This window comes from Apteryx mantelli, chromosome 1 (assembly GCF_036417845.1).
Source record: "Apteryx mantelli isolate bAptMan1 chromosome 1, bAptMan1.hap1, whole genome shotgun sequence".
In the NCBI taxonomy this organism is placed as follows: Eukaryota; Metazoa; Chordata; class Aves; order Apterygiformes; family Apterygidae; genus Apteryx; species Apteryx mantelli.
Window position 1 is genome coordinate 19,282,461 of NC_089978.1, and position 11,945 is coordinate 19,294,405.

Here is an 11,945-nt window from a genome sequence, read left to right on the forward strand (position 1 = left end):
GCTCAGGTGCCCAGCCTCAGCTGCCTCTTCTGGTGCCCCAGTCCTCCTTGCTAGGAAATCTGCTTTCAACAGGCAGCAGTACAGAGACAGATCATTGCTACTCTGTCATTTTGACTCGATGTGAGTAGCTCCAGAGTTCATGAAGGGATTCATGAGAGACCAGGAATTAACTAATTAATTAATTAAGATGAACCAAGTTTTTAGATGCTGCTGTGTTGAGCACCAGGCAAACCTGTGGTTGTGCAGACAAGTAATAAGTTGTACTGAGGAATTAGTTGATCTTTAGCAACTGGAGGGAAAACAGTAAGTTTCTTCAGAAAAATGACATGAACTTCCTGTCTGGCCAGCCACAGCAGGTCAGATTTTCATCATTTTTATTCGTGCCGAGCAGAGCTGAAGTAGGAGCAGGGTGAAACCTGCTGGTGTCTGCAAGCAGCAGCCAAGGAGGAGTGGTGGGATGGCTGCAGGAGTGCCCACGCACCCGCCCAAGACAGCTGCCTCTTCCCTGGCAGCCTGGGGCAGCCCGGGCCAGGGGCCAGGGAAGGGATGTCCCAGTTTGGGGTGGCCCTGGCCACCCAGGGCATACGTGGGTGCCACGAGGGTGTCCCACTACAGGCACCACATCGCAGTGGAGTGCCAACGTACGGCAATGCCCTACTCCGTAAGAAGCACTTAATGCAAATGAATGGTTTGGCCCAAAATTCATGTTCTGCCTATGTAACCTGGAGGTGGCAACTCCTTCCTGCCTCCAGGACTTGCAGGCAGCCATTATTGGCCAGCAACAGCAATCAGCTAAGGAGTCATGCAAGTACATTTCTAGGAATCATGCATCTGAGTGGACCAGCACAACCTAAGCATTTGTCTCAATTCTGTAAAATAAGATTGTGGCACTGGGACTAGAGTTGCCTTACTCGTGCATGCAGTATATTTTATTAGCAAACATTAAGGACTTATCAAGTTGTAACTTCCTTTTTAGTCTCATTAACTATTTAGTTTTACCTTGAGATGCTTAAACAAAAAGGCATGACAAAACTGTATTGCTGGTTTATTTCTGTCAGACATTAAAAAGTCTCCATGACATCTCCCCCATCAAAGAGAAGTCTCAGATCACTGACAGCATATGGAACAAAACAAATTTGGTAAAAATTGAGATTAACTGAAAGAACAGATATTTGAAGACTAAATTGGCCCTGGCCATTTTTTCTTTCTGATTCAGCATATTACAAATTTCTGACCTTGTATCAGTTTCTGATTTTCGTGGGGATGGTGTTTACAAGAACCAATTGTAATTTGACCTACTTACGCTTTCTTGATCTAAGAATAGCACATTCTAGGCTGCTTGCTGCTTGCCAGGACTGACAGCTGTTTATGAGATCACTATCAGACATACTTTAAAGGGTGTTTTCCACTTAAGGAGATCTACAAGATGCCTTTTTCCTTTTTTAGGCTTCACTTATTGGTGGAAAAAAATATTAATTTAAAAGTAATTGTGACCTAAAAATGGCTTTGTAAAAAAATCCAGAAGGGTTAGTAAAACAAAGTGAGAAAGAGAGATAGCAAAGGAAGAGAATTCTATGTCTGTTCCTTCCTCATTTTTAGTTTCTAGGGACTTCTAAGAGATTTTGGACATCTCTTCAGATGGCTGACTCTTCACCATTCCCTTCTTCTGGCTCCTCTGTTGAATACCAACCTGCCTACTTGGAAAGGCAAAAGCGACCGTGTGTGTGAATCTGGGTCCACACCCAGGCACATTTATGTCTTCTCTTTCTTACCTCTCTCCTACCCCAAATTCATGCTATGCACACAACACTGGTAAAATATGGGATATTTCTAACAAGCAACCATGTGACACTTGGCTGGTCCCTTCCTTCCTGCCCTCCCTGTCTACCCCTGCCCCATTTGCAGGAAGCCCTGTGAGGGGCAGTTGACCCTCTTGGTTGCTTCAGGAGGCCAGGATGGGGCTTGTGCACCAGTGCAAGCCCCAGTGCAGCTGGAGGCAGGTCGCTTCCCCGCAGTGTGGCTCCTGGCCACGTCTCTTGGCAGGGCAGTACCAGCACTGCCGTTGCAGCAATGTGTGCTGCACAGAAAATTCATCCAAGGTTGGTATTGAAGAGCTTCGCACCAGTGCTGTTGCTCTGGAGGAACTTGCTCATCTGCTCTCCGACTGGCAGGAGCTCGGGCTTCCCATTCATGTTTGCCCTCTCCTCAGAGCACTGCTTGGAGACTCTTAATCCACCATTTCGCCATTATATAAGCACTTGTGACTTAGCTCTGGCTGCCGTCACTGCAGGTTGCATAAGGCCCTAATTTTACACCTGTCTTTCCATAATCGGTTTTGGCTTTGGGGGTTGAGGCCCACCACAAGCAACCCACAGACTCTCGGCAGGGGCCAGCGCTGCTGGTTCAGCCCCTCACCTGAGCATCTTGCTCTTGCTAGTGCAGGTCAGCCTGGCTCCCCGTGGGGGGAGGGCGGTGCCTGGGGATGGGGGTTCCGGGCGCAAGGGGTGCAGCTGGCACCAGCCCTCAAGCAGCAGAGCAATCCCCCAAGGGTGCCCCAGCTCTGCATGGGGGTGGCTCCACACAGAAAGCTGAGCAGAAACAGCCGCTGGAGACTAATCTCCCGGAGGATTTATCACTGGAGTTTGCAAGGTGTAGACAGCCCATGTGCGAGTGCTAAGCTGCGACGGTTTGCAGCATGGCTATGAGCCCAAGTGAAGGCAAGGCCATGGCAATAAACACGCTCTTGCTCACTCATCATGCACCGGGCCCCTTCTGCAGCAAGCCCTGGCATCGCATCCCCTCCCCAGAGCCACTGCCAGCAGCTGCCCTTTGGTACCTCCTAGATGTTGAATGCTAATTATTTCATAAATCCCTTCACACAAGAGAAGCTGACAGACACTGGGGAGAAAATGGGTTTTTCAGCCCAGCTACTGAAGATCCTGATGGTCTCTTTTCCCAAGGATGATTGGGTTGTAGTAGAAGGGAAATAGTATAAGAACGCCTATGTTGACTCTTTGCTGCATGCACACCCATGCTCCCTGTCCTGGGAAAAAATATATTGTGGTGTGTTAGGCCAGAGTGTATAGACGCTACCTCCACAACAAAGAGCAACTATCTCCCCATGGCCCTGCACCTGGCTGAGAGCTGTCCCTGAACCAGTGGTCAGTCATCCTCACCGTGAGGCCTCTACCATGGCCCGTCATCAGAAATGGGAGGCAGCTGTCAGCAGCCTGTCCCTCCACCAAAATCTGGTCATTTGTTCTCAGGATTTTCATGGGAAACTGAACCAAATGCATCAATACCAAGTGGGACTTGCACCTGGGACCCCAGCTGCTCAAATGTTGCTTAGATCCCCATCAGCTGGCTTTCCACCAGTGAGCACAGCATTGAGGAGCTCTGCAGGATGCGGAACTCCTGTTACCCCTTAGCTGCCGCTGAGCCACTCTCCACCCTCCCAGCCACCCAGACCTCTACCTCAGCATGGAGCTAATGAAACTACATGTCTAGAGGAAATTTAGGGCAAAGTTCTCTGTTCCTTAAGCGTTCAGGCACTGAGGGTGGGATTTATCTGACCCCATGAGGGGAGCTATAGCATGATCATATTACCTTAGCTGGTTACCTTCCGCTCTCTTCAGAGACAATGCAGAGATACAGGCACACATATGATATCTCATGCTAAAGATGACTCTAAAATAGGGCAGAAGACTGGTCTAGATCTAGGCAAAATGGGTCTCAACCTCTGTATTTATGCCTATGCAACAAATAGAGGCACCACACAATCGCAGGGCCTTGCCAGGGCTGTGGTACACTTGACTGTATACTGATTACACCAAGACTGGTAGCACCACTGTGTGATTGTGGTTAATTTTTTTTTTTTTTTTTTTTTTTTTTTTGCATGACAACAAGATTATTTTATTTTTGAGGAAAAGTTGCCAGCTGTGCCCTGCACTTTGGAGGGACTGGAAGCTGGAAGGCCTTCCTGGCTTCTGCTGCTTTGCCAGGGACATAATCTCTGTTACATCTTATTTCATTGTAAAGGACATTCTACACCAGGCCATGTAACTACCAGGACCCTGTGATTAACAGTGATGTCTTGTGTCCCTTTTTTCCTCTAGGACACCAGGAATTAACAGATTCTAATGGTCTGTGGTTTGGGGAGGGCAGAAAGGACAAAATCTTATGTCCACGCAAGAAGTCCAGGACAAAATGGCACTCCTTGACTCTCTCTGGGAAACTTTTTCCTGGTCTGTCAGGATGTTCAGTAAGAGGCATAGCAGGGAGAGGGAAATGGCGCCTGAAGGCAGTAGCTAGAGTTGGGGTCTCCCCCACCTTTCTTCTTCCTCGTACTGCTGTTGTGGAGCCTAGATCTGGCCAGGCAGACACCCTGGTAGGCCGTGGCCAAAAACTGATCCTGACTGGGAGGGAGAAACTTAAATGGTTTAAGGTCTATATGCTCTCTTTTGAGATATTCATATTCTGCTCATCTTTGAAATATTGGCAAGGAAGGAATATTGTATTTTAAAACATGAAGAGCTCATCAGTATAATGTGATGTTTATTAATGTGATATTTATTTGCATTAAACCAGTGATATTTATTAATACTTATCATTTATAATGGACATGTTTGGCAGAAACACGTTTTGGTCCATCATTCTTTGCCAACTGATTGCTATTACTAACTGCTATGGCTTCTCGATTTGTTGTTTTTGCATATCACAGATCACTTGAATCACACATGGTTGTCATCTTCCTAACTCAGTGTTGTAGATTTCATAAACACGAATTCCCTTATGTCTTCAAGAAGTACATGCAGACAAGCTCAGATTTTTAACAAGTGCCTCTTATTTATAAGTCTCTTAACCATTTGGCTTATAAGAGTTCTTCACAAAACCCAAAAATCAATTTCAACGTGTGTCCTCCCAAAGACTTTCTTTTCATCCTTGTATTTTATTTGTACAATAGTTGTTCAAATGCCAGCATACCATGGATTCTCCTTCTGTTCAATGATTTTGGGAAAGTGTGAAGTCAGAATATACAGAACATGTACGTTTCCTCATCTTGGATAAGATGCTGTCCACTCAGAGCAGTAGGCACCAAGGATCTACAGGTGAGCAGCAAGAAGGGACCCAAAAAAATGAAACAATATCTTTACTACTTCTTCCACACCAGTTTTGACCTGGATGGAAGCTACATTGGCTCCAGAACAAACAGCAGACTCAGGGTGACAAAGGAATGGAAAATTGGACCATTGATCTTTAGACAGCTATCTGCAGCTCTTAGAAGCACGGGAACCTGAGGAATATTACACATGGATATCCCTCATGCACTCCACAAAGACCTCTGAGCTAAAAAACATCTTTGGTAGGGAACCAGTCTGCACTGAGGTATATCAGAATGTGAACTACGTAATTATATTTTGCTTTGAGCATCTTTCTTTAAAACACAGAGAGGAAGCCCTTAAAAAGAAAATTCCTGCTCTGTTTTTTGTTAGCGATTAATACAGAGCTCAGTGAATGGAAAGAAGCTTGAAAATGAAGAAAATACTTCATAGAATTGCATTATGCAAATTGTTTTAATGGAAAAGTATGCTTGCTTTATTAGAACCCATACTGCCTGCTGCACATTCATGTTTTTAATGAGACTAATTGCTCTTGCTTCTATAGTTTAGAGGAAAGGCAGTGATGCATGCAATTGTCAGCACAGATTAAAACTAATTTACAAGCTCAAAATCTGCAGCATCTCAGCTGAGCCACAGACACCTCCCTTCCTCTGCCCTCCCTTAATGAGACAGAGAGGCAATAGTTTCTTGTTGGAAGGCTGACCTGTGGTTGTGCTAATGCTCTGGCTCCCTTTTTTAAGAGGAGTCTTCCCTTCTCCCTTTTTTAAATAGGCAGTCTCTCACAAGATGAGGACAAGCACATGCCCCAGGAGTTGAAGCGGATGTGCATGGACATCTCTTACCTACACAGTAGCAGTACTGAACTAAAAACTTGGCCCCTTCATGGTAAGGCTCTCTGGAGCAAATTCTCACATGCAGTAGAATTACTGTATATATGTACAAGGTGTACGTTGAATAAAAAGGCTGCTGCCCTTCCCTGTCCCTGACTGTATGGCAAAGGCAATTTTTATTTGGGAGTATCATGTTGTCACAAGAGTGCTGTTCTGGAATAGTTTATTTGCCTAGAATAGTGCTAGTCCATTTGCCTTGTAAGACAAAAGTGTTCAAGAGCTAACATCCCCCATTAACCTAAAAGCAAGACTTCCATGGTACCCCCATTCTCCAGCCCATATGGGAAACAAAAGCCTGCTCAACAAGTTTGGATTTTGCCATACCTCAATATGATACCAGTGATTTTTCATGCAATAATAATTCTACTTCTGATAGCACCAACATTAGGTATTTACAAAATGACAAATAATTGTCCTTCCTTCTGCTCTCCTGGGCTAATAATAACATGAGAAACTTCTCATTTCCTACTTACAAATGGGATCAATACTGGGTCCAACATTGTTCAACTTATTCATCAGTGACTTGGATGAAGGGACAGAGTGCACCCTCAGCACGTTTGCTGATGATACCAAACTGGGAGGAGTGGCTGATACACGAGAGGGCTGTGCTGCCATTCAGAGAGACCTGGACAGGCTGGAGAGGTGGGTGGAGAGGAACCTCATGAAGTTCAACAAAGGCAAGTGCAGGGTCCTGCACCTGGGGAGGAATAACCCCATGCACCAGTACAGGTTGGGGGCTGACCTGCTGGAAAGCAGCTCTGCAGAGAAGGACCTGGGAGTGCTGGTGGACACCAAGTTAAGCATGAGGCAGCAATGTGCCCTTGTGGCCAAGAAGGCCAATGGTATCCTGGGGTGCATGAGGAAGAGTGTTGCCAGCAGGTCGAGGGAGGTGATCCTCCCCCTCTCCTCAGCCCTGGTGAGGCCACATCTGGAGTACTGCGTCCAGTTCTGGGCTCCCCAGTACAAGAGGGATGTGGCACTACTGGAGCAAGTCCAGCAAAGGGCTACAAAGATGATTAGGGGACTGGAGCATCTCTCTTATGAGGAAAGGCTGAGAGAGCTGGGCCTGTTTAGCCTGGAGAAGAGAAGGCTGAGAGGAGATCTTATCAACGTGTACAAGTATCTGAAGGGAGGGTGTCAAGAGGATGGGGCCAGACTCTTCTCATTGGTGCCCAGTGACAGGATGCGAGGCAACAGGTGGAAACTGAAACACAGGCAGTTCCATCTGAACATGAGGAAAAACTTCTTCACTGTGAGGGTGACAGAGCACTGGAACAGGTTGCCCAGAGAGGTTGCGGAGTCTCCTTCCTTGGAGATATTCAAAAGCCATCTGGACACAGTGATGGGCAATGTGCTGTAGGTGACCCTGCTTGAGTGGAGGGGTTGGACTGGATGATCTCCAGAGGTCCCTTTCAACCTCAACCATTCTGTGATTCTGTGATACAAAGTAGACTTGTTGCTAGAAGAGTGGGGTCTCAGTTTGGAACATGAAGAAAACCTTCAGATCACCAAGTCCAGCCCTCTGCTCTCACAGGAACCTACGCCCCCAGTCTCCTCCCTCTGTTGCTGAGTGCTCCAGGAGGGGCTGCAAGCAAGTTACAGCAGCATACAGTTGGATTTGGAGCTTGGCTTTATTTTTCCTCTTGTTTTGCTTTCAAAACGCCAAAGGTCAAAGTTGTGGAATTACTATGAATTCATGCACATATAGGGAAAATTCAAGTCTATGAGTGTTGTCAGAACCTTGATATTTTGAGGAAAGCTCGTGAATGTTCTAAGCAGAGAAAAAGAGAGTTGTGTTTCCATTGCCAGCTTCAAATATTTAAAAATCATGAGTCAGATCCCCCAAAATCCAAACAAATAGTTTTCTTCAAATAACAGTAAATATGGGGCTCTTTTGATGTAAGTCATTACTATTCCTTTGGATCACATTTCCTCTGCAATTATAAGGGCAAGAACTTACTTATTTTTTATAAAAGACCCTCACCTTATGTCAGTTCTCCAGGGGCTCCCAAGATGCCTGATAAAATCATAACAATTAGTAACATAAATAAATTTATCTCTAAATGTTAAATAAATTTATCTCTACATGGTGATTTGCTTTCCAAGTACATTGACATGGTTCCTATGCTTTTGAAACATAGAACTTTAGTAAGTGATGGGTTTCTTTTCGTCTCTTTCCTTCAGCACTTTTTTGTTTCAGTTTCGTGTACAGGGAAAGAGCTGGGTTTTTTCAGAGGTAGTGTGATAACATCTTTGCAAGTAGGTCCAGAGTCTCTTTTTTCCCCTTTGAAATGCCTTAGATTATGAGACATTTTCAAGTTTTAAAATTGCCAGGGAAGGAAATTTCTTCAGAAGTGTCCTCTGAGTCAAAGATAAAAGTGATGCCCAGCAGGTGTAGGCTAGCATTGGTCAAAGAAAAGATGAACTCCCAGCAGAAATTGTGAAATTCACTCCCCCTATTTCAGCTACTGTGCAAGAGTACTGCATTCGCTCTCCTTAATGTTTTTTTACCATCCATTACCTATACTGGTAAATGTGCAATAACACTGCCTGTGAATCTGCCATTTTATCCTAATTATGCTGGTATTTATGATGTTTTCCCTGAGAACAGGACTGAGAACACCAAACTTTTCACAGTGACCCATGTGCCATCAAGAGATGACACATCTGTACTCTTCTGCAGCAAGTGAAGGGCACCAGGACCATGGAAGAGGGCACCACCTTGGACCTCATGAAGATGATGGTCCACTTCCAGGTTTAGCAATGATCTGCCAATACATTGATGAGCATTTAATATTTGCAGTCTTGGTAAAACTGAGATTCTGGGAAAGTTCATTGATATCCTGCAGAATTATACACTTGAATGTGATGCTGTGAAGTGCAAGAAAGGCTAAGATCCTTTTGTAGAAGGTGGGAAATTAACCTGGAAAGACAGGGTAAGCATCCAGGTACCAGAGGGAGATGCTGATGGCAAGAGGGGTATTTCTGAGAAGACTGCTCTGACCTCTTGCACATCTGTATTACTACTGAAGTCCACATTCCCCAATTTTCACACGCCAGTTGCGCTGGTTCTCACTACAGCTTAAATCTGGGGCAGACCAATGAGAGCAGCTCAAGTTCAGCTCTGTGTCCCCAACTCTCTAATGCCATCTCCAGCAGCACACAGTGCAAACCGAAACATTACCGCCTGTTCTGGTAGGGCAAGTTGTAATGCTGTAATCGGTGCTACAACATAAAATTGATGTTGTAGATTAAAGGGTCCTGGAATGAACTTCGGGAAGGAAATGTCATTCACCAGGAAGGAAATGTTATATTTGTCTGACTAGATAAATTAACTTGTAAAAATTAACTCCATTTCTCTCTAACACATCTCTAACTCACAGTCCTTTGATATCGTTCAGGACCAGATCACTCATAAGCTACTTTTCATCTGTAACTCCAGAAGCATTTACAAAGAAAACTTCCTATTCCCTTTAATACCTAAGAAAACTTGAGTTTGAAAGCTCAAATGACTCTCCCAGGCCACCCAGCAGCACCACGGTAGTGCTGAGTCTCCTGGCTCCATCTCTGGGGTCCCAGCTATGGGCAAGGCCACCAAGACCGCAGGATTTCTCAGGGCAATTTCATTGTGTTATCTGAGAAGCTGTAGTAAAGTAACTTATTTCCATGCTTTTAAAGCACCTTAATGAACCTCAATTATTTCCTTATTGTAGGCAGCAACCCAATAAGCCTATGCTGACTTCTGCAAACATAAACAGCAACCAAACAGTATCATAACCCTAGTAAAAGTGTAAAGTGCCTTTAATACACTTCTTCTAAGTTAACTAAATGTTGCCGATGTTCTCTAATAAATAAAAGCCCTAAAAATTGTTCCCAGTGGTACAGTACTGCTCAGTGAGAAATGTATCTCAAGGCAACTCCTTTACAGTGAAGTTTTATATAAAGAATATGCTGAAGCATCACCATAAATAATTAAATATCTTTTTAAAATATTAATGCAGTTTGTTGACAGCTTCTGTTTCGCTTATAGTGTTTCAAAGATGTTGACTGTAGGCAAGTATAGATCTTATTTCTGATGAAAAAAAGCTTTGAAAATCATCTAACACCATTACAGCTGAAAGTATTTCTCCAGACAGGAACTTCTAACTGAAGTGTGCTGTCTCTCAGGCAGTGCTCCTAAGGAGAAAGATCTAAAGATCAAAACAGAGCACGGTAAAGCCACTGCAAACAAATCTAGCTGGTGTTTGACCAACTCATGTCAGCCACTTACAAATGACAGAATTTTGACTCTCTAAGGTCACTGCCAGAAATATGCCACTCAGAGATGGTCTAAAGCAAATGCTAGCTACATCACAGATTTGCTAGACAATGTTTCCCACCATTACAGAAGACTGTTTTTTCTCTGCTGGTTAGTAATGGTGACATTATTTCCAAACTAACAAATATAAAAAGCAGTTATTCAAGGCACTTCAGAGCTGGGAAATCAGAGAACAACTGCAATACATCACTTTCCTTATTATATTTCCTCTCCTTTTAGGAAGAGCTCATCGGTATCAAGACTGATGGCATTTAACAAATGAGTATTATCCCAGTTTCTGGAGCCAGTCATCATGTTGCAGATAAGTAGAACCACGTGTTTCAACTCAGAGGAATGTGACAAAGCTTTTCTAATTATTTTTCTGTGTGGAAACATTCAAGGTTTCCAGTCAGCTGATGATGGGCCACAGAGAGGAACCTGGAGTGTTCCCGTCCTGACTTTCCACCAAGTGGAGGGCACAAATGCTGTAGCTCTCATGCCAGCTTTACAGTTAAATACCTGTCAAAACTCGCTCTTCTAAGGATGATGCTACTTGGCCAAGAGCAGCTGTTGTTGTGAGTCCTATGCCCTCTGCTCTCGACAGCTCCAAATTGATCCATTGCTAATATTTCTGTGCTGTTTGTTGATAGCAGACTGGTAACAGCAAGTGTCTCAGCAGCTTGCGCTGAACACTAGGGATTTCATTCCAGAAAAGGAAGGTTAATATTAAAAGAAACTGAGAAAATTAAGATGTACAAAATCAAGAATATCTGCCTTAGGGATGAAAGGCTGGCAACTGCCAGCTTATAAATAGAGTCCTAGATGTGGAAAATCACCCCCCACATTGCTGCCTTTGTGCCAACACAGTAAAATAGCCATTTACAAAATGTCAAAATGAAATTGCCTCCTGTCATTGCTGTCTACCTGCAGATAAGTGCTGCTAATCTATTGTACCAAATGCAGGAGTCTATCAATCATTTGTGTTATTATCTGCTGAGCACAGATTCCAGCACTGAACATAAATGCAGGGCTTTGGTATTCTGGAGTTTATGTGCACTGGCGTTTATGTTAAATGGGTACACATAAGTACTAGTATAAACGGTCAAGCTCATTATTCCCTCCAAGGAACATGTCACGGTTTCAAAATCAGAAGGAAGCATTTTGATTAACTCCAGCGGCTTCCTCGTCAGACACCTAGAGCAATGTTTGACTGCAGAACTGTCATTGCAACATGACCTATATTCATTTAAGTCATTTCAAAATAAAAATAATGCTGAATGTCCCTGGTAGATGCTGAAGCACTGTGTTATGTAGATAAAGTCTAGATATATTTTAAGGGAAAATTAATAAAAAGAATAAGTAAATAAGACTGAAAGGTTTCTAGACCTTAGAGCAGCAATGTGATTTGCTGGAGCATGTTTTGCATTGACTAAGCAGGAATAACAGAGCAAGGAACACTGGTGTTAGAGGGAATCAGAGCACATAGCACCAACAAAAAGCAGGGAACAATATTTCTCAAAAAACTCCTTCTACAGAATGTCCACTATCCCCCTGCCTCTTGGGAAGAGCATTGTTTTCCTTTTTTGGTTTGAATCTGTAAATGGCTGATATTTCCACATAATATCTGAAATGCAAGCA